The sequence below is a fragment of the Budorcas taxicolor genome, chromosome 16 (assembly GCF_023091745.1).
Source record: "Budorcas taxicolor isolate Tak-1 chromosome 16, Takin1.1, whole genome shotgun sequence".
Classification (NCBI taxonomy): domain Eukaryota; kingdom Metazoa; phylum Chordata; class Mammalia; order Artiodactyla; family Bovidae; genus Budorcas; species Budorcas taxicolor.
Window position 1 is genome coordinate 4010725 of NC_068925.1, and position 27468 is coordinate 4038192.

At 48.3% G+C, this 27468-nt stretch overlaps 1 protein-coding gene and 3 non-coding genes across 4 annotated transcripts in view; 1 reads left to right on the forward strand and 3 right to left on the reverse strand.

Moving 5' to 3' along the window:
* The window catches only part of PIK3C2B (phosphatidylinositol-4-phosphate 3-kinase catalytic subunit type 2 beta), a 72140-nt gene extending 55843 nt beyond the window's left edge, over positions 1-16297 (reverse strand). Inside the window, exons 1-2 of the mRNA XM_052653605.1 lie at positions 16283-16297; positions 4762-4858 (exon numbers count right to left, since the gene is read on the reverse strand). The gene's annotated coding sequence lies outside the window, so the exon portion shown is untranslated. The remainder of the gene's footprint in view (positions 1-4761; positions 4859-16282) is intronic.
* On the reverse strand, positions 9071-9200 carry LOC128061943 (small nucleolar RNA SNORA3/SNORA45 family). The gene has a single exon (XR_008200789.1). It is a non-coding gene; the product is annotated as a small nucleolar RNA SNORA3/SNORA45 family (small nucleolar RNA).
* A 6264-nt stretch (positions 16298-22561) lies between the features above and the next one.
* TRNAK-UUU (transfer RNA lysine (anticodon UUU)) lies at positions 22562-22634 on the forward strand. The gene has a single exon. It is a non-coding gene; the product is annotated as a tRNA-Lys (tRNA).
* Positions 22635-22903: 269 nt separating this feature from the next.
* On the reverse strand, positions 22904-22976 carry TRNAK-UUU (transfer RNA lysine (anticodon UUU)). Its single transcript has one exon. It is a non-coding gene; the product is annotated as a tRNA-Lys (tRNA).
* Positions 22977-27468: the final 4492 nt, after the last annotated feature.

The following is a 27468-nucleotide window of genomic DNA, read 5'->3' on the forward strand; positions in this document are numbered from 1 at the left end:
CACTCATACAAGGTGCGTGCTGATGGCCCCAGATGAGTCTCTCTCCCCTCAAGTCGCTATGGCCACCCATACCTCAAGCCCAGATGCCCAAATGAACGACCACATCCGCATTTCCTTCCCACAGCCTTCCCCCTCCTGGTTCCCCACCGCCGTGAACGGCACCACGCAGTCACGCAGGCCAGGCAGCTGCGGTCCTCCTGGATCCCTCCTTCCTTTCAGCCCCGTCCAGTCACCAAGGCTTGTCCTCTGAGTTCTTCCCAAATCGAGTCCCTCCTGCTATCCTAACTGCTGCCGCCCTAATTAGACGCACACCTTCTCAGCTGGACTATTGTAATAGCCTTCTTTCTAACAGTCCTTCGTGCTAACCTTTTCCTCTTTACCCCTTGCTCCCCAAAGTGGCTTGAGGGCTCTTTCTAAAGTGTAAATCTAATCATCCCACTCTCTGTTTAAACCCCTTCAAAGGCTATTTGATTCCTTAACAAGGCCTTTATCACCAGCCCACATCTCCCTCCCATCTCCAACCATTCATTACTACCTATTTGATACCTCTGTGATTTCATGCAGTATCTTTCTGCTCCAAGGCACCCTTCCCAACTGCCAGTGTTCTTTGCTTATTTGATTCTAAATGCTCAGACATCAGGTTCTTCAGGAAGCCTTCTCTGGACCCCCAGGTTGAATTAAGGGCCCTATCTTCTTGTTCTCAATGTGCTAAGTCCCTTCAGTCGTGTCCGACTCTTTGCAACCCTATGGGCTGTAGTCCACCAGGCTCCTCTGTCCAAGGGATTCTCCAGGCAAGAATACTGGAGTGAGTTGCCATGTCTTCTTCCAAGGGATCTTCCTGACCCAGAGATCGAACCCATGTCTCCTGCATTGGCAGGCAGGTTCTTTACCACGAGCACCACTTGGGAAGCAACTTATATATACCTCAAATACCAGCTTAAAATATGTATCCAAAATTAAATGTGTATGATTTTGTTACCCCCCAACTAAGCTCAAGTTCCAATATCACCTCATTTCCACTGAGAAAAAAATGCTCCTGAACTGGGACATAAGGGTAGAGCTTTCTGACGGTAAGAATTTTCAGACAAGGAGATGGGTGGTCAGGATACAGATGGATCCTTCCTTGAGGATCCTTCAAAGGAAGGACTAGGCTTCAGCTAATAGGACCAGGTTTAGCATCTGTAAATGCAGGTGGGCAAATGGACAAGACCAGCACACAAAATGCCTTCCAGCCCTGGGATTCTTTGATTCTGGTCTATTGATTCCCTTCAGTCCTGTTGATTTCTCTTGATTTCTCAGAGGACTCCAAAGTTAGCCCTAGGAAGAAAGAGAAGAAAGCCCCAACGGGGAATTTCCTGGCAGTCCAGTGGTTACAGTTTGGTGTTTTTACTGCTGAGGGCCCAGGTTCAATTCCTGGTCCAGGAACTAAGATCCCAGAAGCCACATGGTGTAGCCAAGGGAAAAAAAAAATAAAAAAGCCCGAGGGAGATCCAGCAGGCCCAGCTCCTACGGCTCTTTCCAAACTGGAAATCAAATGCAGAAAGCTGAGCTACCCTTCTCTAACCACCAGCCCCTTGGCTCCCTGCCAGGACACCACCAGGCCAAGCAGAGGAGGCCCAGCCTGCTGACAAGTCTTGTCCGGGCCACACCGGCAGCTGCCTTCCAAAAGCGCAGCGCTCTGCTCGCTCTACTGCGGACGGGCCCGTGGTGCGCAGGCAGGACTGGGAGAGCCATCCCCCAAGGTGGAGTGAAGGTTCAGAGCTGCAGCAGGCACAGCGGAAATCTAGAGAAAGAGAAGGCAGGATCCCAACCACCTGGGGCTAGAGGGAGCTGGCTTCCACTGAGGACTCGTTCCTGAATTTCATCCTCCAGGAGGGGTGTGGATACACAAAGTATTTTAAGAATCAGAGTCTCGTGTTTCTTGCCTCCCCCATTCTCTTTCCAGTTCAGTTCCCTCCCTGCCAAACTCTGCTGGGTTGACAAATTCTCTCTTCCTTGAGTCCTCAAGGGCTACTAAGGATTCTGTTTAAAAAAAAAAAAGAAGAAAGAAAGAAATATGCATGATGTAGGTCCCAGGAAAGAGCTGGGGTAGAGGAGGACCAGGGTCTTTGCTACTCTGCAGCTCATCCAGGAAGAGAAGGCAGGGGCCAAGACCACTCTCACAAACTGCAAGGAGCACCCAGACACCATACTCTGTGTGACTGACACCGTCTACCACAACAAAGAGAGTGGTGCCCCCTGGAGTTGTGCGCCTTGGTGGCCCCAGCTATTTTCTCTTCCAGTATCCATCTCTCAAGAAAGTAGATGAAAACCATCTGAAAGACCATTTTCAGCCAGTTACCTTTCACCTGCATGCACTCATTATTAACATTTCCCCACATCTGAACACACTTTCTCTGCCAAACATTTGAAAGTAAGATGTAAGTGCTTCACTTCTAAATAGTTTAGCCTGAACCTCCACAGAAGAACTAGGCCTTCCTCCGAGGTAAACACAACGCCAGTTAGCATACCTGCAAAACGTAACGCTGACCCAATAATATTACCTAATACAGGGCCCACATTTGAATGCTTGTAATTGCCATCTGGTAAGTTTTTCAAACATACAAATTCCTGGCCCTTCTCCTGGAGGGTTTGATTTAGTAGGGTGAGTCCCTGGACTCAACATTTCCAAGACCCTCAGGCAATACAGATGCGCAGATCTGACACCAAGGACTAAGGTTTCAGAACCACCAGGAGTACAGGAGGAACTGGGGAAAGGGACCCCGAAGAGCACCAGGCAGTCAGCTGGTGAAGGGAAAGGGGCTTATGGCCAAGCGGGCCGGTGCCAGGGTCTAAGCAGCACCAGGCACCAAACTCAGGTTCACACAGCTGCCAACAGATGGCTGGAGGTCAGAGGGGAGGAGGCTGGTCTGAGCAGAGCCAAACAATGGTTCAGAGTCAAAGGGTGGGGAGAAAGGAGAGGGCAGTCCCTGCAGCGAGCTGACTCTGTGCAGGGCCTGTGCCAGAGAAGGCGGGGCCCCAGGGGCCAGCGGTGACTCCAGCTCTGGGTGGAGAGAAAGGTGGTGAGAAATGTGCAGTCTCAAGCCTCTGTCTTCCCTAAGATGACTCAGTCCTAGGGCTGCCCTAGGAGGAGACCTTCCACACCACCCCTCGGGACAGAATGGGTCAAAGGGTTGGAGGCCATTAAGGCTTAATCCCTTTGGCTCACAGAGTTTACTCTTCTGAGAGGACCCTCCCCCTAGCCACGCCCAACAGCCACACATATCCAGACCTCCATTCCAGTGGTTCTGCAGCCAGGGACCCATCGCCCACCCCTCAACCCACACCCTGCTGTCCTGCTCCACGTCTCCCCGCCCACAGCTCCAACAGGGAAGTCAGCGTGCCCTGTGCCAGGAATCTGACTCCTCCAGCAGGGAGGTATAACCAGAAGTCAAGTAGGTCAGCTCTCCGCCTCAAACAGGTGCAGCCGATCCCTGCTTCCGTAATGAAAACCTACAGGTTTTATACAACTCTGCAGGCTGCTTTGAAGTCAGGCCCATCACTGAGTAACACACACCAACAAAGCCTTTCTCTTATTAACCATGTTCTCTCGGCATGGTTCTCACTTAGCTCCAAATGTAGAAGAAAGAGACTTGCGCTTTCTCCCTACTCACATAGCCCCTCTCCAGCACCCTCTTAGCCAAATTAAAGCAGTCCCATTGTAGCTCAGTCTTTGCTACTGGACTTACCTTCCATCTCTCTCTCTCCCGGGCCTACCCTGGATTCTCCACCAATCTGAAGCCAAAGCGGACCCAAGAGCCCTAATAAAAGGCTCTCTGGTCCTAAGAGAGCAGAGGGTCAGGAGGCCGTGTGACACAGTTATACCCTTCAGGTTTGCTTTCAGTCCCCAGTCCCTGCTCAGAAACCATTTGTGCAGCAGGTTCTGTTCAAAGCACACACACATACGTACACGTGCACACACAGGGAATTCCTGGGGCTCAAAGCTCCTGGCACACACCCTGTAGACGTGGGGTCTTGGTATTAAGACAGTCAGGGATGGAAGAGGTGAGGCAGCACCTCACGGCTCCTCTCAAAACTTTCCAAGAGCCACCCTGTTACAGACAGTAGGGCCCAGGACCAGGAGCTGGCAGTCAGCTGAATGGAACATTTGGCAAAAAGGAAAGAAAGGTCTTGGCAGCATGTGAGTTTCTAACCCAGGAACCATCCCAGGAGCCAGAGCAGCCACACCTCCCCTCTGTCTGGGCCACGTTTCCCTCTTTCTCTGCTGCCTGCCCTCCGCTCCAGGAACCAGTCCTTCTAGTTCAGATCAGTTCCCACTAAAGTGCACCCCAACCTACCTACAAAAGAAAAACAACCTAACGTTTCCAAAATCTAGGAAACCTCAGCCTCTCTGAATCTACTGTAGGCCCCTGAAGCATAAAGGAAGCCCCTCAAGGAGGGGGATATAAGAAAGTGGGTGGAGGAGGGCACGGGGACACAGCAGCCTTTCCCAGGGCCATTTGCTGGCTGCAGCTGAGAGCTCCTGCAAGATTAGACTGTTCGCCTGACACCTCCAGCTGAACCTCCAGTCTAGCTTCCCCAGCTCATGCCCGCTGGAATCCAGTTCTCCGGGATTCTTGCGTGGGCTGGGAAAACTCCCTAGAGGAGGCCAGCCCATTAAGCAAAATCCAGAAAGCAGGTCACAGCTGTTCCCATCCAGCCAAGGCACCAAAGTGAGGACCTAACACACCAGCAAGGCTCTGCTCTGCCTGGAGGACTCACCGGAGGGGAGAGCTGACAGGTGGTGTCACTCTGGCTCACGGCTCCAGTGCAGACTTCTCAAGTCCTCACAAGCTGGGCAGGGCCAACCCATCAGAGTCTGCAGGGAAGAAGAAGGGAGCGCTGAGCAGCGTCGCAAATGACGCCCCATGCCCACAGCAAGAGGATGGGGAAGTATCTCGGGGTAACCACCGAGGCATCAGAATAGCCAGAGTCAACTGAATAACGCCAGTGAGACCATCCTCCACAAGAATGGCATCTTTGCTGAGGATCAACTCTCTGATCTGCAGGGAATGTCTCCAATCCATTCACTTCTAACCATTCTTCAGTTGTTTTCTGGTAGCACCCTTCCTGGACATCTGAAAGGCTATCTCCCGTCTCCATGACAGGATCCGCCTGTCTAATAGAAATGAGGCAAATGAGACCCACAAACGGTCAGTGCATTTGCCCCGGCTCTCACCGCAGAGCTGGGAAGGGCCCATGACCCAGTGTGGGGAGGCCACATGCTGCTGTTGGTCCTCGGGAACAAGCCTGCCCCAGCCCCACGCTCCTCCCCACGAGGACACGCTTGCCACTGATGATGGTCAGAGCCCGGGACGAGAAGGACCTGGGGGCCAGGTCCCCAGAACAAGTCCACAAAGTAGAGAAAGGGAGCCAGCAGCCCCCACGCCATGGTGCCACCTGTGGGGAGGGGCAGGGCAACGGCTGGAAGCCCGAGCTGAGGAGCCAGCGGGCAAGCCAGGCTGTGTGGGCAGCTGACAGCCACCTGCTTGGCTCAGGGAAGGGTGAAAGGAAGTCAAGCAGAAAAAGACTGAGCTAGTCACCCATGGGAACCTCGGAGGAGTGAAGACTGGCCCCCCGCACTGTCCCCAGGGCAAGCTCCTTCCCGCCCTCTCAGCAGGGAGGCTCTGCACCTCCCTCCGCCAGCTCTGACCGCTGTCTCTCTGCCACCAAAGTCCCTAACCCAGCAATCCTGATAAGCTGTCTGAATATCTTCCATTAGTGCCAGTTCCCCAAATCAAGAAAGTCCCCAATAGACTGCAGTCACTCCCAGGGGCCCAGAGCCACAGCAACCACACAAACTGCACACGTTCCCACCCCGCACACTCCCACCCACCACATACCCTCCGACTCACCCCCTCAGCAGCTCCCCGAGGGCAGAGGAAGCCGGCCTAGACATCTGAGGGGACAGTTCTAGTGCCGCTGGCAAAGAAGCCTAAGAAAAGCGGCAGGAAGTTGAACCCAAAGAAAAGGAAAACGGGGCCCCTAAGTTCCAGGGCCCTTCCCTGTCCACATTCCAGGGTGCAGGGCCAGGCTGGGCCAGCCAGGAGAGCTCACAGGAGGGAGACGCCAGGGAAGGAGACCCCAGACACAAAGCCCCGGAGGGCCTTTGCCTAAACAAACCTGGTCAGCCTCAGCGGCGGCTGGTTATCCCCTCAATCAATGGAGAACCCTGGGGTCCTCACAAACCAGGATGGGCAAGGGAAGGGGTGCCAGTTCCCAAGTGGCCCCCTTCTTTCAAACCGGAAACACACACACACCACACACAAAACACCACCAAACATCTGATACTAATTTACTCAGGGGTGTCAGAGGGAAGTCTGCAGTTAAAAAGCAGAGTCCGAGGAGAGGGTGCTCAACCTAAGGGAATCTGGAAATGGAAAAGGAAATTGCGAGTGGCACCGGAAACATGAGAAGGTGGAGGACACGGATCTCTGACACAGGCCTTGCCACTCCTCCCCCGGTCCCAGCTCCTGACCTCTCCAAGGCACAAGTTCCCCTAAGCGCTGTCCACGAGGCGGCCTGACCCTTTAAGTCACTGACCCCCCGATCCTTGGCCTTGGCTGCTGTTAGCCTGGCCTCACCCCGCAGCCATGAAGTCCCTCTCTCCTCTTCCTGGTAGCAGACCGGAAGGATATCCTGCCCCGGGTCAGCCAAGGACACAGAACCCAGGAGGAGACCAAGGGTTCCGTCTCACCTAGGTCAAAGGGAAAACCCCACTGGGGATGCAGGGCCCTAAGAGGGAACTAGGAGATGAGATCCTCCCCCAGAAGGCCTCCCAGTGTTCAGAATCCCCAAACCACAGGGAAGGGGACACCCGGGAGGGGGCTGGGAAGTGGGCAGAGGTCCTGACAGAGTCCAATCACAGGGGATCCCAGCCAGGACTCCTGTCCAGCTGGTCACCCCCTACCTGCCCCTGCCACAGTGGGGGTAGCTCCACTGCCCGGGTCCTACCGGTCCCACTTGACCCTTAGCGCCTCAAGAGCCATGAGTGCAGCTGGAGACGCCTTCCCTCCTGCTTTCTCTCTCCTCTTTCCACCCCAACTCAAGATCCTCAGAAACCTTCCCCAGTAAGCTGTTTCAAACTCGTCTTACTTCTTTTACGCTCCCAGTGTTTCCTAAACATTCTGATGCTGTGTACATGACATGACTTTCGAATAGGGGCACAAGAACACCTTTGTCTTAGATGGTGTTACAACAACCATTCTGCAACTCTGCACGTGGAGAGGTCAAGATTTCTTTCCTAAGTAGGAAGTAACCTAGGCGGTGGGGGAGTAGAGGAGTCCTGTCAGTTTTGGCGTTGCTCTGTACACGCCCTAATGCCTTTTTCCCATCTCCTCTGTCTGCAGGTCAGGAAGCAATAGTTAGAACTGGACATGGAGCAACAGACTGGTTCCAAATAGGAAAAGGAGTACGTCAAGGCTGTATACTGTCACCCTGCTTATTTAACTTCTATGCAGAGTACATCATGAGAAATGCTGGGCTGCAAGAAGCACAAGCTGGAATAAAGACTGCCGGGAGAAATATCAATAACCTCAGATATGCAGATGACACCACCCTTATGGCAGAAAGTGAAGAGGAACTAAAAAGCCTCTTGATGAAAGTGAAAGAGGAGAGTGAAAAAGTTGGCTTAAAGCTCAAAGTTCAGAAAACTAAGATCATGGCTTCTGGTCCCATCACTTCATGGGAAATAGATGGGGAAACAGTGGAAACAGTGTCAGACTTTATTTTGGGGGGTTCCCAAATCACTGCAGATGGTGATTGCAGTCATGAAATTAAAAGACGCTTACTCCTTAGAAGGAAAGTTATGACCAACCTAGACAGCATATTGAAAAGCAGAGATATTACCTTGCCAACAAAGGTCCTTCTAGTTAAGGCTATGGTTTTTCCAGTGGTCATGTATGGACGTGAGAGTTGGACTGAGTGCCAAAAGAATTGATGGTTTTGAACTGTGGTATTGGAGAAGACTCTTGAGAGTCCCTTGGACTGCAAGGAGATCCAACCAGTCCATCCTAAAGGAGATCAATCCTGGGTGTTCATTGGAAGGACTGATGCTGAAGCTGAAACTCCAATACTTTGGCCACCTCATGCGAAGAGCTGACTCATTGGAAAAGACCCTGATGCTGGGAGGGATTGTGGGCAGGAGGAGAAGGGGACAACAGAGGATGAGATGGCTGGATGGCATCACCGACTCGATGGACATGAGTTTGAGTGAAGTCCGAGAGTTGGTGATGGACAGGGAGGCCTGGCGTGCTGCGATTCATGGGGTCGCAAAGAGTCGGACACGACTGAGCGACTGAACTGAACTGATGTCCCAGTTTGCAAAGGAAGTTCCAAGGGAGACAGAAGCCAAGGCTATACCCAGCATAGGGACTCAGTTGCCCACCTGGCTCAGTGAGGCACACTCACATCCCACCAGCCCCACCGTCATTGGGCCCTTGCCCATGTGTCCCTCACCCAGGGTCTACAATAGGGTAGCGATAGTCAGAGGCTGTCCTCAGCAGAGATTACCTGCATGCCTGCAGCTGGATAAGAGAAGCCAGAACGTGGCTATACGTGCAGGCTCAATGGAGCTAACCATCCATAGCTACCTTGCTGAAACACCATTTCAATGCATGTAAACATCATTACAAATCTGTCAAATTAGTACCCCAAGGATATGTCCACTGTCCTGCCTGGAGTGAGGTTATCACACTTTATTCTGGTGAAAACAAAGCGAAGGTGTGTGTGGGGGGGGGTGGTGTACTAGGGGTTGACAGAGAGGAAGGCTAAGTGAACATGTGCGTGCATGTTTGCATGCTAAGTCGCTTTAGTCATGTCTGACTCTGTGCAACCCTACGGACTGTAGCCTGTCAGGCTCCTCTGTCATAGGATTCTCTAGGCAAGAGTACTGGAGTGGGTTTCCATGCCCTCCTTCAGGACCTGACAGCTTCTACACACTCCTATAATACAGGGCTCCTAAACAAATAGTTATTACCATCTCCCTAAGTTGCGGGCACTAATCGATCTAACAGTTGTGTAACCATCTGATGCATGTAACTAACCTGGTGACTGACTATGCCATAAGGGTCACAGTCAGTGAATAAGGTCAGCAGTTACTCTTTAAGGACTCTAGCACACTAAGGCAACGGCTGATACCCAAGTGTGACCCTAGCCTCGATGAGTGAACATAAGTGTCAAAGAAATAGAAGGAAGGAAACAGATCTTTCCCCCACCCCCACCCTATCTGGCATTCTGTGCCAGGTATTGTCTTGTTTCATCCTTATAACAATCCTTAAATGTTTATATTATTATCCTTACTTTATGAAAACAGGAAAGGAATTGAGTAATTTGCCCAAGGTCACACAAGTAGTAAGACTGAGTCAAATGATTATAAATCAATTATATGTCAATAAGCAAATAATAAAATAAAATTTAAAATAAATAAGTAAAGGCTAAACTGAATCTTGTTTGAGGCCAAAATTGTTTGAGGTCTTTTTCCCATTCTTCAGGGCCCCATGCTCTCCCACAAACTGTCACTCATGCGCGTGGCCTCTGGGACACGACTTTGCTCACGCGAGCGGCCTCTGGAACATTTCTTCACTCACGTGAGTGGCCTCTGGAACACTCCTTCGCTCATGCGAGCGGCCTCTGAAACATTTCTTCACTCACGCGAGTGCCCTCTGGAAAACTCCTTGGCTCACGTGAGTGGCCTCTGGAACACGTGAGTGCCCTCTGGAACACTCTTTCGCTCACGCGAGCGCCCTCTGGAGCATGCCTTCGCTCAGGCAAGCACCCTCTGGAACACTCATTCGCTCAGGCAAGTGCCCTCTGGAACACGCGAGTGCCCTCTGGAACACTCCTTCCCTTACGCGGGCACCCTCTGGAGCCCTCCTTCGCTCAGGCAAGTGCCCCTCCTTCACTCATGCGAGTGCCCTCTGGAACACTCCTTCACTTACACGAGTGCCCTCTGGAACACTCCTTCGCTCATGCGTGTGCCCTCTAGAACACTCTGGCTTGCCCGACCTGCTCTTATGTTAGAGCCTTCTTTCATCTCTTCTGACTGAAAGTGACTTTGCTCTCTTTCAAATGCCTATAAAAATTTTAATGCATCCCACTGTATTTATATTGTTTGGTATTACCCCACTGGTGATTAGAATAAAAATAACTTATCCATGTAGGTGGGGCTTCCCTGGTGGTACAACGGTAAAGAATCCACCTGCTAATACAGGAGCCGTGGGTTTGATCCCTCCATCAGGAAGACATCCTGGAGTTGGAAACAGCAACCCATTCCAGTATTCATGCCTGGGAAATCCTACAGTCCATGGGGTCGCAAGACTTAGACACGACTTAGCTACTAAAAACAACAAAAGCAAACATCCATGTATGTGGTTTATAACTACAAAGCACTTTATACACATAGGCCCATCAATCTTAAGGAAAAAATTACCTCCTGTTTGTCTTCGTCTTCCCCACAATACTCAATACGTTACACACAGGACAGAGTTGTTAAACACTGTGTTCTGAGGGTGCTCTGACCAATCTAGAGAAGAATGAACACTTTCCTGTTGTAGCATCAGGGATCCTGAAGCTAGATAAGGAAGGCAAATTTGTAATTGATTTTTCCAGGTTGTAATTGATTGTAATCAATTGTAACTGATTCCAGGTAGCATTTATTAGGTTCTCAGAATTCGTGTCCCCCAAAATATTAAGTACTCTAGTCTTAGTTTCTATACTTTTTTAAGAAATGCTGCCTTGGGGCAACCATAGGACAACTGACTCATACTGAGCTTACAGAACTAACTCCTACATGAAGCTCATCTGTTCACTTGAGTTTTATGGAGTATAGTGTGGTTACCCCAAGATCAGGGACCATGTTGAACTCAAGTGTATATTCTGAGGGTTTAGCACCTGCTACTGGAAGATGATAAAATAGCTGACCGCCACCATCTGCTGAGTCCTCGCCATGCATCAACTCCTACTCCCAGTGATTCATTTTGTCTGTCTTCCCTGCTGTGCACTCAGGTTCACCATGTGCATTCAGTGCATAATGGGTGATGGATGAACAAGAGATAAAACGCAAGCTCCTCCAATGCTGCTGCTGCTGCTAAGTCGCTCCAGTCGTGTCCGACTCTGTGCGACCCCATAGACGGCAGCCCACCCAGGCTCCCCCGTCCCTGGGATTCTCCAGGCAAGAACACTGGAGTGGGTTGCCATTTCCTTCTCCAGTGCATGAAAGGGAAAAGTGAAAGGGAAGTGGCTCAGTCGCGTCCGACTCTTTGCGACCCCATGGACTGCAGCCGACCAGGCTCCTCCGTCCATGGGATTTTCCAGGCAAGAGTCCTGGCCAAATTAAACTACACTTCCTTTACCTCGTTCACCACTTGTTTCACTCCCCGTTCCATCCCAACACCTACTGATTGAAGTTCAGATCTCAGCTAACATTTCATTTCCACCAGGAATTCTGACCACTCTAAATGCCTCATTTATGAATTCTTTAAGCATCCCATACTACAGCCTACTCACTTGTCTATGTTCTCCACCCGGCAGTAAGTTCTGGAAGGCTGTAGGTGCTAGCCACTGAAAGCACCTAAAATCATTAGCATGCACTCAAAAAACGTCTGTGAATGAACAGATGAGCTCTTTTTAAACATTAACTGACAAGCTTTCTTCCCTCTGTGATCACGTCTTCTTCCACAGATGACTTTAAGAAGAACACTTGTTGCTATCACCTGACTTTTGAGGAAGTCCCGTCTCATTCAGAGCCTGGGCCTCATTGACATTTTTTCTTCACAGGTGCCTCCAGTGCAGCATAGAAAGAATCCAGGGTCTAGAGGTATCTTGACCTACATTCAAAATCTGGCTCTTTTCCTGTTAGTTGTACAACCTTAATCTTGGTTTGAATCTAAACCTAAGCTGAACCTCAGGTCTCTCATCTGCAAAGGAGGATGAGACAGTTTCATCATCTATTTCCTCCAAGGATGGCAGTGGGGGTGGGAATTAAGATAAGGTTTGAAAAGCTACAGGAAGACAGACACTCAGTGCTGGTGGCTATTCTTTTTTATCATGCTTTGCTTGGTATTTGTATCATTCCTTGCTTGGTTTTTGAACTTTTTCTCAAATGGCTCCTTTCTGCCTTCCTTGTTTGGACCATCTACAATAGCATAACCAAAACTGCACTCCAGAGAACTGACAACCCTTTGGAGCCACTCTTTCAAAATCTCTTGTCAGGGAACTATATCCATCTTTTCTCTTAATTAAAAAAAAGAAAAAAAAAGTCTTCCTGAATTCTAAAGTATAAATCTGACGTCCTAGTTATAATACTTTGGGGGAAAATACAGTTGCCTTCTCCCAGGTGCCCGTAATATCCAACTTGCAAACAATCTCCCCATTTTGGGTCAGAATTAAATGAGTCCTCCAGTGTTCCTCGTACTTTAACTTCTTTTACCCTTTGGAAGACACTTGAGAGTGACAAGTCAGGGATGGGACAGACACTCGGGGCCCTCAGAGGAGGCTGGGCACCATTAATCACTCCAGTCTGGGTTCTAGGTTAATTTGGACCTAAGATGAGAAAAGCTCATATCTGTTTCTTCACCTGGCAAGACAAACTGTACTATTTCCTCAAAATGGAATCTCCTTGGCCCTCTCTTCCTTTCCCCTCACCCTGTGCCTCTGGTCTGCTGTCAAGGGTACTAAGTAGACTAAGACAGAAGAGAGGAAACCTTGGCAGGAGAGGATGCCTCCATGCAAGCTTATTCCTGGTGGGCCTGGGGAACCAGACCGAGTGAGCAGCTCTCAGGAAGGGCACCCACCTCCACAGTGGGGAGGTGGAGAAATAGGAGCTAACCTCTAAGACAGGATCCACGGGCTGAGATTTGGAATGAGCCATAAGTGGGAGAAAAGCCAAGGAGAAAAGGACCCACTGCCCAGGAAACTAGTCTCGCAGTGACTGGGGTTGGCTGAGGTTAAGAGAGAAAGGTCCGGGATGCAGGGTGTCAAACACCGTTTTCAAGAAAGAAGAGTGGCAGGTGCGGAAGTTAAGGAGGAAGGAAGTTTCCAAAGAGGCAAATGATTTTTGGCCTCTTGTTGAAACACTATGGAGCCTCTGCTAGGTGAGACTTCCTACAGGAAGTTCTCAAGAAGAGGAAGGACAAGTTGCTAAAGATCCCTTGTCACAGATTTTATATTCTGCCCCAAGACTATTGGGACTGCTCTCCTCTTCCTCCTCCATACCTTGCGGGCTTCTTCCCCAAAGCTCAAAAGGTGTTCTGTGTCGTTAATCTCTTGAACACTACGGAGATTTGAGGACAGTGAATTCCATCACCGATATCCTGAGAGAAGAGAATTTTCCAGCAATGATGGGGTCAACCGATAGGTACATTCCAAAGTGCTAAAGGACAGGTCCTTTCATTGGTAGTAAAATGATCTGTGCAACAAGTTCCAGCATTGTTAAGAATCGCGTGGCCTTGGAAGAGTCACTTCTTTGCAGAGAAATGCCTTTCCAATTCTAAAACTATATGTGATCCTAGGAAATGCAAGAGTAAAGGAGGTGTTATGCTGGACGAGGGCTGGGTGGAGGAAATCTGTCCCCCAGGATCTCTGTCCTTGAGAAGTGAGTTATCTAAGGTATGTCCCAGTCTGGTAACAGCTCACTGGCATTCAAATCAAGGAGTCCGGTATAAATGAATTCTGCTCCTTTCCCAGGACCCAACATCTCCCTGAAAGGGGCACCCAAGTTATGAGCACAGGGTCTGGAGAGGGAATGCCCGCTTTGAATCTCTTCTCTGTCATTGACCAGCCAGCTGGCATCAGTAAGTGTCAGCCACAACGTTATTTGCTGGCTCAGTACTACCCTATAGACGGCAGTCAGCCTTTGGGGGTGTATATATCCCCCTGGGTCCCTAGAAATATCATTAAGTAGACTCTCCTTCTCTAGGTCCCATTCTAGCAACCCTATTTAAGGAGAAATACCCGAAGAACAGTCACCTGGGCATTGTCACATTACTTTCCCTTAGCCAGAAAGGAAAGTTTCCAGAACATTGTCTGTTTGGTATCCCTTTCCTCTCACCCCTCTCCCCCATCCCCACCAGCTTTCCCTCTCTCATTACTGAGACTAAACCCAGGATGTAAACCTACTTTTGTACAGCACTCTGCAGTTTTCAGCGCTTTTGCATACATGATTTTATTCAGTTCATGGTAAGCAGTGTTTTTCATTCTCAATCCTATGAGCCAAAGGTATTTCCCCCCATTTTATAGATATGCAAACTGAGTCTTAGGTTCATGAGTTGTTCATACTCACACAGCTAGGAAGCCAGGCCTCCTGACACTGAACCCACCCACTGCTTCTCTATTAGTCCGCACTATCACACCCAAGTTCACATCCTGGGAGCATGAGGAGCCTGAAGTTTATGGCCAGTTACAAGTTCCCCCAAAGGGAACAGAGGTCCCTCATTTTTATTCCTGTTGGCCATATACACAAGATACTTGCAAAATGTCAGGCCTTGGTTGGGTGGAGAAATCAGAGAGAGGAGACCTAAGGCCCCCAAGAATGTGGGATATCTGCGAGAGCATCGTTACATCCTGGCCAAGTACGCAGGTATTCCAAGTCACTGGACAGTCCAAAGGAGCACTCCAGGGAAAGGCCTGAGGACCCAGATAAACGGAGCCTCCCTCACCAGTCTTTCCAGGAAGAGGGAAATGGACTAGCTCCCTTCTGGCCAGGGCTGAGAGTTTGGTCAGTCAGACACACACACCCATGCACACTCAGCAGTAAATTCAGAGCCGTGGAAGTCAAACCTTGGGCTCACCCAAAGGCCAAAGGGGAAGCAGCCACAGCTTCAGTCCAGGGCTCCGGCTCCAAGCCACCACCTCCTCAGACGCTGGCTGCCAGGCAGGGCTATAAAATGGGACTCGACTTAATTTTTCCATGGACACAACCCCAGAGGGGACCGCCAGGCTCTGGAGGAGCTGCAATTCTGAAGCCTCATAACTTCTGTGTTCTGGGATGCACAGCTGGAGCGCGGGAGGGAGGAGTATAGAGGGATCAGGTTTGCCACCCCCTGGACCATTTCTTTTCTAGTATCTTCCTGAGGCCTTGTGTGGCAAGAGAAGTTTTCATTCAGCGGCTGATACAGGGTTGGAATTCAGTGCAAATTACTTACATCTGCTTGGCCACAACCCATACAGTCAGGTAGTTTAGGCAGAGAAGGAGGGGCATGTTGGCCCACTTCTGGAAGCCTGGGTAGTTGTGTGCTAAGGAATCTGGTGCCACGCTGGGACCAGCCACCCAGGGTACAAAATTCTCTAAAAGAACCGAGAAAAAAACATCAGGGCAGCAGAGACAATAGAGATTCCATCGCAGCCAGGCTGGAGGGACTGGGAAGCCATAAAGACCCCACAACGGGGTGGAGACCAAGAGAAAGGAGGTCGGCCTGAAGAGCCGGAGCAATGGCAGGGTCTTCACACGCGCCCCGCGGCCAACCAGGGTGTGTGCGCTAACCTCACATGTTAGTAACCTCTTCTCACAACCCGGGAGCCTGCCGAGCCCGTGGGCTTCCCACCCAACCCCACCCGGGCTTGGCAGGCTCCCCGGGGCTTCCTGCTGCTGCGATTGCGCCCCAACATCAAAGCCACCGCTGTCGGGAGCTGAAAACCAGAGACAAGTACAGGCCGGGGGAGCTGCGCCTCCCTCCAAGGACCTGGAACTCCGGCATGAAGGCCCCTCTCCCTCTCCCAAGCTTTCCCCTTTTGCTGCAGTATCCTTATAAGGCAGAAGCCAATTTTCCTATCAGTCCGCATTTAAAAAATGTATGTCTATTATATATTCCCTAGGCTAGATGCTGACTTTTCAGCTACCGCAAGAGAAAGCACCACCCCACCACTCTCACTCCAGGGCAGGTTTTGCCTTTTATTTTCTCATCTTAAGCAAACCAAAACACCAAGACCATTGGCTGATTCAGGGCGCCTTGCCGCTGGGAGCCAGGAAGTGTGTTTAGAGGAAAAGGGGTGGGGAAGAGGGCGTCCGGGGTCCGAGACACTCGGAGACCCCAGGGGCAGGGAGGCGGCGGGGCCGCCCGCTCGGGTGCGGGGCCCGGGGCTCGGCGCCCACCGCCCACGCGGCCCGCGCCCCGGGAGCCCTCGGCTCCTTCCATTGTTGAACCTCGCAGCTGCCATGCTGCAGGGAGAGCCCCCGACCTCCGTCCGCCCCACTCGGCGGGTGATCCGCAGACGCGGGCCGGGTCGCCCGGCCGGGTGCGCGCCTTACCTGCGCCCACTGCGGTTTCCTGCGGTCGTGCGCTCGGAGAGCCGGGCTGCCGGCTCCCTGCGGCTCCGGCGGCGCACCGCCTCCTCCGGGCCGCTCCCTCTCGGGCAGCACGCGGCGGGCGCCGGGCCCGGGGCAGCGGGGAGGCAGAAGGGGCGCGAGGACCGGCTAGGGAGTCGGCTCAGCGGAGGGCGTGCGCGAGCCCGCGGGGTCCGGCGGGCCCGGGGGAGACAATAGCGGCGGCCGCGGGCGAGCGCGGGGAAGCCATCTCCCGGAGACCCCGCGCACTGCACGGCGGCGGAGGCTCGGCCGGACGCGGGCAGGGCGGGCACCCGCAGGCCGCGGCCCCAGCCCGCAGCGCCCGCAGCGCGGAGGAGGGCGGGCCCCGAGCCCGGCCGTCTGCCCCTCCCGCTCGGCTCCCCGCCTCCCCGGCCTTTGCGCTCGGGGAGGGAAAAGCAAGGCGTCGAGTCGTGCTTCGGGACCCCAGGGGCCGAGATCTCCACTCCCCACTCGCGTGAGGGTGTTTGCAGATGGTCGTTACCTTCCCCTGCTGGGACCCCTTTGCTGTGTGCAGGACGAATGCCCGATCATTCTACTGGAAATGACAGAGTTTTGAGGTCCGGGTATCGGTGGATGGAATTTCCTCCCCCTCATCATTAACAGAGCGATGCTCGAGAGAGTCCCTACCTTGAGGTCGGAGGAGACGGCGGGGGGAAGCTGCCTCTGCCTTTTGCACTTTTCTGCTTCATCGGTTTTTCGGTTCGCCCTAGTGGGTCGTGTGACCCGAGCCCCGTTAAATAGCAGTCTACAACCTGAGGGGGAAGGGTGGTGGTTGATCCTCCAGCCCAACCAGAGCAAGGGGAAAATCTTTCATACATTACGTTCTATTTAAAATTTTGACTCAGTACCTTTGTTTGAGCAGTGGTCTCTAGAAGAATTTTCCGAAGGGCTCCACCCAAAGATACCCATATAGTTGGCCAGCACCTTATTTGCATTTGGTTTGCATAATAACGATGCTGTCTGATCTCAAAGTGTGTTTTCCTCAAAACTTGAGTTTTGCTCTCCACCAGGATCCTCCTTGTTTCTTCCTTCCCAGAATATGCTCAGCACCTGGTTCTCAGCGTCCCTACCCTGCCATCCCCTTCAGGTATCTAGGGCTCAGTACTCCCAGCCTGAGGTCAGAGGCCCAGGACTCCCCTGCCAGGGTTCTCAGGGAAACATCTGCAAACCCGTGCCTTCTCTGGTCTCAAAGAAATGTTTGTTAAAATGCTACTCTTACAGTCTGTTTGGGGTTCACTGGAGTTTTGTGTGTTTTTTTTTTTTTTTTTTTTAAGAGTGTCAGAAAGGCCTTTTTGAAAAGATAAGAGCGTTTTAAAATTTCCTAAATGGAAGAGACTTTAGAGCTCAAAGGAGGATAACTATTTTGGGGAAGGAAATTTGAATAACCAGATGAAGTCCTACGTAGAGGGAGAAAGCAATGTAAAAAGTGAGATTATGATTTGGAGGTACCTCTTGGGATATTGTTTTGTTCTCACATAAGGTGAAATCTTGGCCAGTGCAAAGAACCATTAATTGCAGGCAACCTTGAGTGAGACTGGGAGAAGACGCTCATGAAAGGAGAAGGGACAAAGGCTCGTGTTTGTTTTCTGCTCACTGCACCGTGGCCTTGGGTAGTCCACTTCACCCTCTGAGCATCAATAGTTCTGTTGGCTTTGCTTCCCACTCAGGCCTGCTGTGAAGATCAAAGAAAAGAACGTAATGGACCATTTTGATGACCACAGCCTGTGTGTTCTGTACATATAACGTATATATGACGCTATTCCTAAGGCTCAAGAGCCTCGGGGGATAAAAACATGCATTCATTCACTCGTTCACTGCGTGATCACAACACACATTTATGACCGCTTGCTATGTGCCTGTCATCAGGCTAAGCTCAGAAGCCTGAGAGGACACAGTAGTGTGGAGCCATCAGTGGTCCAGGGTTGCTGGAGTGGACAGTCTTCACTGAAGAGCTAACAGGAAATAGGCCTGCCCGAGTTGCTGGGATCATATTAAAGGCTTTTTAATGCATCTTGGTAGGGAGAAAATTCTGTATTATAAGAGAAACTAGGGCATGTCAAAAAGTTTAGGTTTAGCCCTGCACGCCACAGAGCACCCAGGGTGCAGACTGGGAGTGCTGTGATCAGTGATGCGGCCTGTTACAGGGGGATTTGGAATATATACTGGTGTCTTCCGTTTGCCCCTGGAGATCCACTCTGGGCCCTCTGGTTTCCTAGAAGCAGTGGGCCAGTGGGGAGCCTTCTCAGAAGAGTGGGAGGAGGGAGGTCAAGAGGTCTGGACATTTCTTCCTTGGGCTCCTTCTCTTTGGGGTTACTGTGGGCTGGCTGCCACGCTCAACAGAGCTTCCTCCAGGTGTTTCCCTTTCCCTCTCCCTTTCCCTCTTCTCTCTTCATTTAGAGAATCGCTCACTACCTTCCTTCGACTTTCAGGCCAAGAAGTGGAAACTCCCTTTTCTGCTGGCCCGGGGGACTGCACACTGTTTCTTTTGGCTTTCTATACCCTGCTGGCTCTTCGTAAGTTGTTCCTTCAAATTGGAGTGTGCCATTTGCACACTTAGGAGTACCAGCTGGGAACTCAGGGGAGGCATGGCTGCATTCAGGGTGCAAGAGCAGAGAATCTCGAAGCAGGGGCAGAAGTATGGGATGGGAGGGAAGGACAGATACAAGAGAGTCAAGCAGTCGAGTCAGTAATGCTTGGTACTGTACTGAATGTAGGGACCGACCATCAGTGAGGGGTAGAGTGTAGAACTACTCCCCACCTGATGCCTTAATTAGGGGTAGGTGGTGCCATTTACTAAGTAAGGGACTGTAGTAAGACAGGGCCCGGGTATTGGGGGTGCAATCATGACTCTGATCTTGGACATTAAATCAAATTTGGACTTGCAGTGTCTCTGGAATGTTCAGGTGGGGATGTCTAGTAGACTTTAGATTTGTGAAACTAAATTGAAAGTAGAGGCATGGACAAGTGGTTTCAATTTTGGACTCTTCCATTCATAGCTGATAAACAAAGTTACATATGTGACATCACCCAGGTGGGCAAATAGAGGAAGGAAGAGGCCTGAATGGGAGGAAGAGCTGAGATGCCAGGGTGTCAGCAAGGAGGAGGAGAGAAAGTGTCAGGAAAGAGGGATGGGAACACAAGTGAGGCTGAGACATCCAGGGGGCAGGGCTGGAAATGCCTTTTGGATTGACAAGAAGTCAGTGAATTCTGGATGCTAGAGGGGTTTCTTGAGTTGTTAGCCTTTCTGTCGTAGAGAGGAGGGCGGTGGGAGAGAGCTTAAAGAGCCCACCAGAAACCCAGGCTGCTCTCAGTTTGGAGTTATTGGGCCAAAAACACAAAATGAAACTTTTCAGAACAACTTCTCTGTACCATGCATCTCTGCACCTTGTAATGGTGTCAACTCAAAGACTCTGTACAGTGATGGTGAAGCACTGGATCTCTGAGTAGGCACGTTAGGCATTGGTTTAGGGACCCATTTCTTCATCCACAACTTTCCTAGCGCTGATACAAAGTTGATGGAAATTTTCAAAGACCAATGAAACTGATGAGTAGAAAAGCAAAGAGCATGTGTTTAATAATTAGTGGGGAAATTTCAGTTTGAGGTTGGGGGTGGGGGGGGGGGGGGGGCCACAAATCTAGAATCTGTGAGTTTAGACTGCCCTCCAGTGGGAGAATTAAGTTCAGCAGTCAATGTGAGAGAAGCTTGGTAGCACTCCAGGAAGATTTCATGCTTAAAAAGGAGAAAGCTCTACTGATGGTATTTTGTAACCCAATATAGAAAAAGCAGATTCAGTTCATGCTACTTCAGATGGGACTTTACAATGTTAACAAGCCAAACTTTCAATTTGACTTGCAAACTTTGCTGTTGCCTATATGATAAAATTATTCTCCTCTAGCCTGAAATAAATCCCGTCAGCTGTCTCCAATCCCACACTTTCCCTGTCTACCTCCCTTTATTACAGCCAGGTTAATTTATTCACCATCCCCAAAACACAATTTTCAGTTCTCATTTTCCTTCCAGACTTATTGTTTTCCTTCCCACTGTGCCTATCTCGTTGCTGTGGAAGTAGTAGGTGCTCAATAAGCAAGTCATGAGTTAGTCTATTTAAACAACTGGTTTATTTTCCTGGAGGAAAGGCAATACGATGTAACGAATGAAGCCATTGGGCAGGAAAAAAAAAACTTTATTTTTGCTTCTTTAGGGACACTGGACAGCTACTCCCTTCCCTACTAAGGAAGGGAGCTACTATTTCCCTTCCTTAAAAAAAAAAAAAAAAAAAAAAGAAGTTAGGTATAATACATTTTCACATCTCATTCAAACAGAGCAAAAAGTTTTTCCTTATTTCACACATGAGTGCTCAAGAAATATCTGAATAGATAAATGTCTGTCTGGCTCACTACAGTTTCCTCTGCATACCTCTGACAGTTAACTTGTTGAAACTTAACTTTCTGTTAAGTTTCCTGTTTTCCTTGCTGAAAACTAAAGGACCCCTTGCCCTCATCTTGTACACCCTTTCTGCTCATTCTCATCTCCTGCCTCTTCTTGTACTTGAATTCTTATTACTGCATTTATTACTTTGTTAAAATTAATTGCTTAAATGTTTGCCTCCTTTCCTAGACTGTGAACAGGATTCCAGGTCCTATATATCTCTGACTTTCATCACAGAATGCAAGCCGTAATATCCATAGATGATCAATAAATGTTTGTACAATTACATTATTCCTTCCTGTTGCATTTTGAGTCTTCCTTCTAATCTTATTCCCCGCAGAAAAAGTAAGAAGAGTGGTAAAAATTTTAGATTTAGAAAGTGTCTTACAGGTCGTCGAATCAACTTCCCTCGTTTTATGGATGTGGAAACTCGGGCCTGTTTAGGATCACACGGTTCGTTGGCCTTTGTTTTTAAAGAATCAGGCAATTGTAGGAAACAAACTTCTGCAACTGAGGCTGGGCAATTTTGTTCATTGTGTCAGAAGCCTCAGGTTCCCAGAAACAAAAACTCACTCCCTTATCAGTCTTGAAATTTCATAATCCTGTTTTCCTCACCCTATGCATCACAGTTGATAAAGGTGATTTTAGGAAAAGCCAAGCTGATCTGGAGATTTTTATTCTTAATAATTTATGTTGCTTTGACTGGTATACACTAATACTGCTTTAGAAGGATTCACCTTAGGAGTCTGATTTGAAAACTGCAACTTGTCTGGAAGAGGGAGAAAGGGAAAAATTCAATCAAAATCTGAATCAAAGGTCTAAACTCCCTTTCTCTCAATCTATATTCGGATCCACCTTTCCACAGCCACTTCTCTTTTCCTATGTTGCTGCTGCTGCTGCTGCTGCTAAGTCGCTTCAGTCGTGTCCAACTCTGTGTGACCCCATAGACAGCAGCCCACCAGGCTCCCCCGTCCCTGGAATTCTCCAGGCAAGAACACTGGAGTGGGTTGCCATTTCCTTCTCCAATGCAGGAAAGTGAAAAGTGAGAGTGAAGTCGCTCAGTCCTGTCCGACTCTTAGCGACCCCATGGACTGCAGCCCACCAGGCTTCTCCGCCCCTGGGATCTTCCAGGCAAGAGTATTGGAGTGCGGTGCCATTGCCTTCTCCTCCTCTATTTATAAGTCAAATGTATCTTTCCTTCTTTTGTGCTAAGGAATGCCTATTTAACAGCTATATCATCAAGTGAATGGAAATACATTGTTCTTTTAAAATATGGGGAAAATACTGTAATCTGGCTTAGTAGAATGTAACCAAAATTAAGAGGCCCTGTTCATTAAAAATATGGGGAAAATACTGTAACCTGGTTCAGTAGATATAACTGACATTCAGAGGTCCTATTGATCATTAAAAATATAGGGAAAATCACTGAAACCTGGTTCCGCAGAGTATAACCGAGATTCAGAGGCCCTATCAGGGAAGCAGTATACTGAAGACAGAAGTGTAGTAAAAAGAGGTCGCAGCTGTCTGAATTTTTAATGTTCGTCTCCGTTGCCCATTTTTCTGTAATTTACTACCACGTAATTTTAGAGAGCTTAGTGAATATTGGAAATTCATCAGACATGAAATATGAAGGAACTTGACGAAACATGTATTAAGTGAATGGAGAAAACCGCAGAAAAATGAATGTTTGCGTTTCCTCATCTTACAGGAGAAAATAATACTAATTAAAATTTAGATTTGAGAGCCAATTTATTAGAATATCATCAAGTAAACAGAAGACATTTTCCGAGAGAGCCCGGATAGCTCAGTCGGTAGAGCATCAGACTTTTAATCTGAGGGTCCAGGGTTCAAGTCCCTGTTCGGGCGCCTTCTAATTTTTCGAAAATTCCAAGGTTTGCTTAGTTGCTAAACCGACTTCTACCTTAAGTCGCATCAATTTTATTTTTCATTGATTTCGGAGTATGATAGATAAACGTACAGTCAGGGAAGAATGAAAAGCGGCTACGCAAAATGACTCAATTTCTTGGTGAGTGCGGAGGTTTTGCACTGTGATGTCCTGCCCGGTAGGAATTTTTTTCCTCCAGATTTCTAAAAACTGGGGAAGAAAACAAAACAGAAGGTGAAAAAGCTCAGAGCGCCCGAACAGGGACTTGAACCCTGGACCCTCAGATTAAAAGTCTGATGCTCTACCGACTGAGCTATCCGGGCTCTCCCGGGCGCACGGCGCTCCTGCGGCGTCTTACTTGAGGACGACACGCGCCGCGCGCCCGCCGCCTCCCGCCGGCATTTTGTGGAGCGGCGGTAAAGCCGATGAAGCCCTGGGTTCGCGCGCCCGGGAAAAGAGAACGCGCCTCGCCGGCCTTTCACCGGCATTACCCGCTAACTCAGGATTGCGAGACTCCTCCGTGCCCGATAACCTTTCCTAGGTAACAACAATAATTAGATAATCTCTCTGACAAGTCTAGGATGAACTGAACGGTTCAGTAGGCCACTTTTGAAGAGCCGTAGTGACGTAAGATTTATTACACTCTTGATAAAAGGGTGGGTATCTAAAACGTTCCCGACAATTAAAAAAAAAGCAACCAGAAAAAAACTCTTAAGAGAATGCAGATACGCTGCTGCGAAGCTGTTGAACTGAGCTGTGTAGTGTGCCGCGGGAGAAAGGACCCCGCAGACGGCTGGTGGGATTGTCCTGCGGCTCCCGTCATGGGGTCCGAGTCATGGCTTTGCGTGACACAAACCCCAGTGGCCTTCCAGGCAGGAATCCCAGGAAACCGGAGTGGGAAGCCGAACACGCCAGCGGTGAGACATTTCATCGATCTTGGCATCGGAGGCTCTTCTCTGCCACAGCCGCCAGTGCTCTGAGCGCTGCCCTCTGCCACAGGGCTGGCGTGGCGAAGTAACCCTCCGTGGGGCTTAGAGCGGGACAGCCGAGGGTTTTCCTTAGCTGACGTTGCTTTCCCTTAATTCCAGCTGCTTTAAGTGATGCCCCTGGTCCAGCAATTCCACTCTCAGGAATTCGTCCTAAAGAAATAATCAGGGATGTCCAAAAAGGCTTGATTACAAGAGAGAAAAGAACATCAAGGCATTGTAACTGGAAAAAAAACTGTAAATGACATAAATGGCTATATAAATTATGGTATGGCCTATTAAGAATGAGCGACTTCACTTTCACTTTTCACTATCATGAATTGGAAAAGGAAACGGCAACCCACTCCAGTGTTCTTGCCTGGAGAATCCCAGGGACGGGGGAGCTTGCTGGGCTGCCATCTCTGGGGTCGCACAGAGTCGGACACGACTGAGGTGACTTAGCAGCAGCTATTAAGAATGATATGTAGCCATTAATAATCATGTAAAAGAACACAATTTGGGAATAATTATAAGATAGTGTTAGGCTATATTTCAAATGTAAAAATTAAGCAACAAAGATATATTATACAGCACAGAAAATTACTGCCATTACTTTGTAATAACTTTCAATAACAGTATCTCTAAAAACACGGAATCACAATGCTGTTCATCTGAAACTAATATAATATTGTATATCAACTATACTTCAACTTGAAACTTTTTAAAGGATGCATGTAAGTACCTTCAAAAATTGAAAGGATCCATAAAGCCTGGGTGCTGAAGTTAGGTGCCCCTTTTTGAAACCTTACTACCTTGTGTGACCTAGAGTAAACTATTTCTCTGTCTCAGGACAATAAAATGATTGCAAGAATTAAATAAGATTGTTTATATAAATTGCTTAGAATAGTGTCTGACATATAATAAGCATTCACAAAGTTAGATAAAAATATAACAAGATCAGACTCCATGATTCTGTTTCTATGGTTCTCTGACACTATCCAACCTTCAACAAGTGCTTAACATATTTTTTAAAATTAATTTTTATTGAGGTAAAATCGACATGTTACATTGTTTCAGGTGCACAACCTAATGATTTGATATTTGTATATGCTGCAAAATGATTGCCCTAATAAATCTAGTTAACATCTGTCACCATATATAGTTACAAAAATTTTTTTTGTACTAGAACTTTCAAGATTACTCTCTTAGCAATACAAATATATAGGACAGTATTATTAACTATAGTCATGCTATATATAAAGTTTAACACATTTATTTTTTTATTGAAGTACACTTGCTTTACAATGTTGTGTTAGTTTTTGGTATATAGCAAAGTGATTCAGATACACACACACATACTTTTTTATGTTCTTTTCCATTACGGTTTATTACAGGATACTGAATATATTCCCCTGTGCTATACAGTAAAACCTTGTTGTTTATCTATTTTACATACAGTAGTTTTCACCTGTTAATCCCAAACTCCTAATTTATCCCTCCTCTTCTCCTTCCCCTTTGGTGACCATGTTTTCTATGTCTGTGAGTCTGTTTCTGTTTTATAAATAAGTTCATTTTATCTTATTTTAGTTTCTACATGTGTATGATATTTGTCTTTCTCTTTCTGACTTCCTTCAGTGAGTATGATCATCTCTAGGCCCATCCATGTTGCTGCAAATGGCGTTCTTTCTTTCTTTTTATGGGTGAGTGGTATTGCATTGAATATGTGTACCGCATCTTCTTATCCATTCATCTGTCAATGGACATTAAGGTTGCTTCTATGTCTTGGCTATCCTAAATAGTGCTGCTATGAACATTGGGATGCATATATCTTTTCAAATTATAGTTCTCTCTGGATATATGCCCAGGAGGGAGATTGCTGGATCATTGGTGTTGAGTTGCTCAGTCATGTCCAACTCCTTGTGACCCCGTGGACTGCAGCACACCAGGCTTCCCTGTCCTTCACTATCTCCTGGAGTTAGTGGCAACTCAATTTTTAGTTTTTTGAGGAACCTCCCTCCGTAGTATCTTCTATAGTGGTCGCACCAATTTACATTCCCACCAACAATGTAGGAGGGTTCTCTTTCTTCCACACCCTCATCAGTATTTATTTATTGACTTTTTGATGATGGCCATTTTGACTGGTGTGAAGCGTGTACCTCAATGTTGTTTTGATTGTATTTCTCTAATAATTAGCAAAGCTGAGTGTCTTTTCATGTGCCTATTGCTCATCTATATATCTTCTTTGGAGAAATGTCTACTTTGGTCTTCTGTCCATCTTTAGATTGAGCTGTTTGGGTTTTTTGTTATTGAGTTGTATGACTTGTTTGTATATAATTTGGGAAATGAATCCCTGGTCAGGCTCATGTTGCAAATATTTTCTCCTAGTCCGTAGGCTATCTTTTTGTTTTCTTCAGGATATTCTTTGCTGTGCAAAAGCTTGTAAGTTCGATTAGGTCCCAGTTGTTCATTTTTGCTTTTACTTCTATTTTCTTGGGAGACTGAACTAAGAAAATGATGCTTCAATTTAAGGCTTAACATGTATTTGACTGGAGTAGAGGGAGACATAGAGAATTTAGAAAGCTGACAATATTAAGTTAACTTGAAAGAATAAGTGTCCCCTAAGCAATGGGGAACTATTACATTTTGGCTCACTCAAGGAATACACATTAGATTTGCAGGTCAGGAAGCAACAGTTAGAACTGGACATGGAACAACAGACTAGTTCCAAATAGGAAAAGGAGTACGTCAAGGCTGTGTATTGTCACCTGCTTATTTAACTTATATGCAGAGTACATCATGAGAAACGCTGGGCTGGATGAAGCACAAGCTGGAATCAAGATTGCCAGGGGAAATATCAGTAACCTCAGATATGCAGATGACACCACCCTTATGGCAGAAAGTGAAGAAAAACTAAAGAGGCTCTTGATGAAATTGAAAGAGGAGAGTGAAAAAGTTGGCTTAAAGCTCAACATTCAGAAAACGAAGATCATGGCATCCAGTCCCTCATGGCAAATAGATGGGGAAACAGTGGAAACAGTGGCTGACTTTATTTTGGGGGGCTCCAAAATCACTGCAGATGGTGACTGCAGCCATAAAAGTAAAAAATGCTTACTGCTTAGAAGGAAAATTATGACCAACCTAGACAGCATATTAAAAAGCAGAGACATTACTTGGTCAACAAAGGTCCATCTAGTCAAGGCTATGGTTTTTCCAGTGGTCATGTATGGATGTGAGAGTTGGACTATAAGGAAAGCTGAGCGCAGAAGAATTGATACTTTTGAACTGTGGTGTTGGAGAAGACTCCTGAGAGTCCCTTGGACTGAAAGGAGATCCAACCAGTCCATCCTAAAGGAGATCAGTCCTGGGTGTTCATTGGAAGGACTAATGTTGAAGCTGAAACTCCAATACTTTGGCCACCTGATGCAAAGAGCTGACTCATTGGAAAAGACGCTGATGCTGGGAAGATTGAGGGCAGGAGGAGAAGGGGACGACAGAGAATGAGATGGTTGGATGGCATCACCGACTCAATGGACATGAGTTTGGGTGGACTCCAGGGGTTGGTGATGGACAGAGAGGCCTGGCGTGCTGCAGTTCATGGGGTTGCCAAGAGTCGGACACGACTGAGCAACTGAACTGAAGTGATGTCCTCATGAGAAAAGGAGATTAGGATACACACAAAGTACACAGACAGAAGGGTAAACATGAAGACAATTTTTTTTTAATTGAAGTATGAAATATTTGAAAGGAATATATACAGGTATAAATCCTAAAAGACTAAATGGTTGCAGGGGTAAATACCAAACTCAGGATAATGGTTCCCTCTTCAGTTGAAAGAGGAAAATGTCATCGG